A 5232-nucleotide genomic window follows, 5' to 3' on the forward strand; every position below is an offset into this window, starting at 1 on the left:
TTAATTTTAAAACAACATTTATTTTTATACCTTTTAAAGTTTTAAGTTCAGATTTAAGAGTATTGTTTATATCTTTTATATTCGAATATAATTGAATTTTTGGATCTGAACTTAAAATTTTAATTTCAAATTTTTTCATATATTGTTTTGTAGATTTCTCGATTTCTTTAATCATCATCTATATATTATAATTAGAGAGAAAAAATCGTTAAGCAAAAACATAAAATTAAGAAGAAATAAAATATTTAAATTTAAATCTTTTTCCATTAGTTTTTGATATTCCGCTTTTTACTCTGTTTTTCCCTTCACAGCACATTTTTATTAGACCAGAATTAATATCAAGGTCTTTAAATGCCGCGTAAGTGCTTCTATATATTTTTTCTTCGTTAGTATCACAATCGGTGGCAATAACGTTTTTCGGATTGTTTCGGTGATTATTTGGTTTATGACAATCACCATTATATAATATAATTAAAGAAAAAATATCTTTAACAGCACACCTAAAGAACGTTTAAAAAAGTGTTAATATTATCTATATCTTTTGAAAAAGATTTTAAAATTATTTTTTTCTTAATCGTTTTCAACTGTTAAAATTTTAATACCTTCTTGAGACATTCTGTTTAACCATTCTTCGTGTAATTAGTGTAGTTTTTCTAAATGATCTAAACCAACTCTGTTTTCTTCAGTTCTGTTTCTTTTTTGAAGTCTTTGAAAACATATTTTAGGATCGGTTTTAACATAAATAAAAGCATCAATTGGGGGTTTTCAATGTATTTTAATAATATGATCAGTTAAGAAAAGATTGTATACTGCCCATTCGGGATCATTTATAACTTCGTTGTCATGATATTGTTTTGTAAAAACGTTATTGTTAGTTAAATAACATCGTTCAAGAAAAGAAACACCATCAAAGTTTTTAGCAGAATTTAACATTTTTATATGACTTTTTAAAGTTTTAGAGATTCTTGAGCAGCAAGTTCAAAAAGGTTATATGAATTATAACCAGGATCCATAACATTTTGCCATTCATGAATTGGTTCTGGAATTATATTAAAATTAGGATTATATTCTTTAATAATATCTAAAAACGTACTTTTTCCTGATGCAACATTACCTTCAACTGATATAATTTTTCTCGTTTATATATGATATACTTATAGAATATTTTTTCTTTTATATCCGTTAAGATTAAATTCCTTCATATACGTTTCAAGAGGCATTGAATAGTTTTTTCCTTTCTGTATTTCTAACAGTATTGTAAAAATATCTTGAATAACTTTATTTGAATCTTCTTTATTTACTTTTCCGATTCGTGCTTTTGTTATTAGTTGTTTTATTTTGTGATGATGTAATTTTAAAATAGTTTTTTTGTCTCCAACTTTTAGTTTATTAATAAATATAGTAATTATTGATGGAACAGCGCCAGCAACTGCTACAAATATAGGAATAGCTGGAACAAGTGCTAATGCAGCTGAACAACAAAAAATACCTGCTGTAATTTGTAATCCTGTATTTACTCTTCCACAAAACTGATAACTTTTTCGGTAAGCAGCAGCAAGTTTAGTCAAGTGAATAATTAATTGATCTATTGTTTCTATTTTAGGAAACCCGTGGTTTCCGAAGACTTTGTCTTCATTAGAAATTAGATTTTTATTACTCATTTATATAATATATTTTTTTTTAATTAAATTTCTTCCAGTTCACTAAACGGAAACAAGCTATTAAATTTTTCACTATAACCTTTCCATTTTACTAAAGCTTGTTTTTTCTTATAGTCTCGTCTTATAACTTTTTCTATTCTGAAAACCTCTTGTTTAGTAGGCAAAAGTTCTTGCTCATAAAATGAACCCTGAATTTTTTCATTATTTAAATCTTTTATAGTGTATGTTCTGGGATTTGTATTATTAATTCCATAAATTTTAAATATTTCCTCTGTCCAGTTTGGTGTATATCCTTTTTCAAAATGTCGTTTAAGTTTGCTTAAGCGAACTCGATCACAAATTTTAAATTTTGGTTTACTCTTTGGTATCTTTAAATTACCATATAAATTAAAGTAAACAGTACCTTTATTTAAGTTTTTACTGGCTTCAGTCGGTGTCATTTTATACTAGAATGTTTTCTTTTGTGATATTTATCAACCATATCCTGCAAATTATCTAAATAAGTGTAAGTATTATTTGCTGTAAAATATTTCCACATTATTCTTTTTTAACTTCTATTAAATCTTTCAATTACTACAGCTTTTCCTTCATTAAATGTATGATACATGTTAATCTTATTTTTATTCAAAAATGATTTAAACTTTTTATTATAAAATTCTTTTCCTTCATCTACCCATAAATTTGTAGATGTTCTACCTTCAGAAATTATTTTTTCAATGCTTTAGTAACAGATTCTCCAGTTTTATTCTTTAATGGAATAACCCAAGCATATTTGCTGAATATATCAATAACGGTTAACAAGTACTTTACACCTTTATTATATTTTGAAAAAGCTTGCATATCAACTAAATCAACAGACCGACCAAGTATCATCAATATCATTAACTATCACTCTTCGTTTAATAAATTTTCGTTTAATTGGTTTATGTAATTCTTCTGCTAATTCATCATGTTATTTCGGGGGTCTTTTTGAGTAAATACTCTACACCCTTTTCCCGTTTTTTGATTTTCGTTTTTGTCCGAGACCAAGTTTGTATTTCGTTTTAAATTGCAGGTTTTACAACTAAATGTTTTGCAATCTTTTCTCCAAATGTTTTTGATTTAGTGTTCTTCAAATTAGATAACATTTTTTTATCGCATTCGCTTTTATTTGTACTAGTATCATTATATCAAAAGTCATGGGTCTTGCATACTGCGTCCAGTTCATTAACAGGAGGCCCATTATCTAAAGGGTTTCCCGGCCCGCAATAGTTGTATCCTGGGAGTTTTAAACCTTTCTTAGGTAATAAAGGTAACATTGCTTTATGAATATCTAAATTACCCCCTGTACTTTTAACAAACTTTGATTTAATTCTTCCACAAGATGAACAGGTAGCTAGTATCATTTTTCTCCCGCTTTTTGCTGTAACATAACGAGGATTTATATTATCAGTAAATCTTCTTTCGTTCAAACAATATATTTTATTCTGTAAACTCATCTATATCATATGTATTTAAAACTTTTTATTTCCACTGGGTTCAAAACCTGTGGTTTTTTAATTGTTTAAGTGAATCTTGTTCCCAGGGATTTACGTTCATCAAACCGGTTTTTTTTAATTGACCAAACCGAATGTTTTTTTAAATGGTTAGCATTGGTCAAAATGGTGTCAGTTTGGGGTCAGAGTGGCTTAAAAACGCTATATATATAACTACTCATATTTATATTTAAAATATTAAAACACCTGTTGCGCAACTTCATATTCTGAATGACAATCAAGTAGAGTTCGATAAATCTGGATCAAATACGTTTTGAGAAATCCCAGACACGAATTCAGACAAGGGCACGGACGGACAGTCAGACGAACATGGCCATAAGCACTGTGGAGGAGTGGACACAAAATAAATGAGAATATAATCATAAAATAGTGCAATTGCTTGATAGTAGCACTATGCGTAATACTGTTAGATGTGACCGTTACATAAAAGATTGAAACGCATATAAACCTATATTTCAAAAATTGTTTTGTGAGCTTTTATTTTACACGTAAACTTAAGCAAATCTGTTCAATGCTCAAATTTGAACACATCTATATACATTGTATAAAGCATAACCTGCACAACAGTTGCACTTAATCGATATTTGTATGGCATGTATTCATCCGTGCCATAAATAATCTTCTTCCTATTGTAGTCCTTCACAATGACTGGCACGGCGATCCATGAGTCATCCGTGTAGTTGCTAGACTTTGATGTATTGATGGATACTGTACAGTTCTATGAACACATGAATATAATAATGGTTGACAGAGGAAATCACTTTTGAAAATGTGAAAATCATAACGTAAAATCAATCAAGAAACAGAATACCATAAAATTGCATAATATTAAAATGTTTGAAAAGCTTTGCAACAATATCGAAACTTTTACACCCTAGCCAACTAAAGTTAAATGATAACTGTCAGCAATGTGTTTTTTAGTAATTATTAAGCGCGCAAGACGTCATTGCGTTTCGAAATTAAGATAACCTACTTTGAAGACTTGCACATTTGGCGGTGGATGGATTGCAATATCACCTCCCTCAATATATTTTGCTATATCACATTTAATAAAGTCTCCGTCATCATCAACGGCTGGAATGTGTATTTCTGTGGCTGCCCCTAATTTAACTCTGAAATGAAGTAGTATCAATTAAATGTTGTTAAATTTTCTACCACTTGGCATTAACTTCTTATTGGCACATGCTATATTTTGTGGTGTACCATTCGCGTCGAAAGGCTGTTTTGGGTAAAAAGATATGCGTGCATGCGTTAATATGTACGTGTGTCTGTATATGTTTTCATACGTGCACGCGTAAATATGGAGATGCCACTGTAGGAAATAAAGATTAGAAAATACATAGTTATGTTGATGATACGCAGAATCATCCAAAGTCATGGTCTAACGTCCGTACAACGTCTATGCAACGTCATATCTTGCTGGGAGTGTTGTCGTCTGTGTACAGCTATTCTATGAAGTTTAATCTCGACTTCAACAGAGTTGATACATCTACCTTTGTACCTTTGATTTATGCTCTTAAATGTTGTTTTTTTAATCTTAAATCATATGTTACAAATGAAAACAAATAAAAATCCTTTTCCAAAGTCAATGCCTTCGTACAAAAACCGCAGAATTAAATCAATCAAGAGATGATAATGTCAGTAAATAGTGCCAGAATAAAAAGCTAATGTACTTTCTGACTAGATAGTGAAACGGTTTACGCTAACATACCATCAATTACAACTTGATTTAGTATTCAGGTAATTAACCGCTTTCCGGTAAATAGTCAAAACTATTGCCCAAGCTCCGAAAGACAGGCAGCAAACAGTTTTGACTATTAAGTTACATGTCATTTCAGAAGTGTTGTATCACATGACATAAAAATAAATCTTCATGATTTTGTTCTTCAGGTATTCAGCCTAACCAAGCAAAATTTAGTTTTTTAATTTAGTCCAGTCAAAAACAAAAACTAAGGACCATCGGTTTCAATAAGGAGTCATTTGATAACACTTGTTGTGCGATGACCATACCAGAAGACATTGAACTTTATAGCGTT

Source organism: Mercenaria mercenaria, chromosome 4 (assembly GCF_021730395.1).
Source record: "Mercenaria mercenaria strain notata chromosome 4, MADL_Memer_1, whole genome shotgun sequence".
Taxonomy (NCBI): Eukaryota; Metazoa; Mollusca; class Bivalvia; order Venerida; family Veneridae; genus Mercenaria; species Mercenaria mercenaria.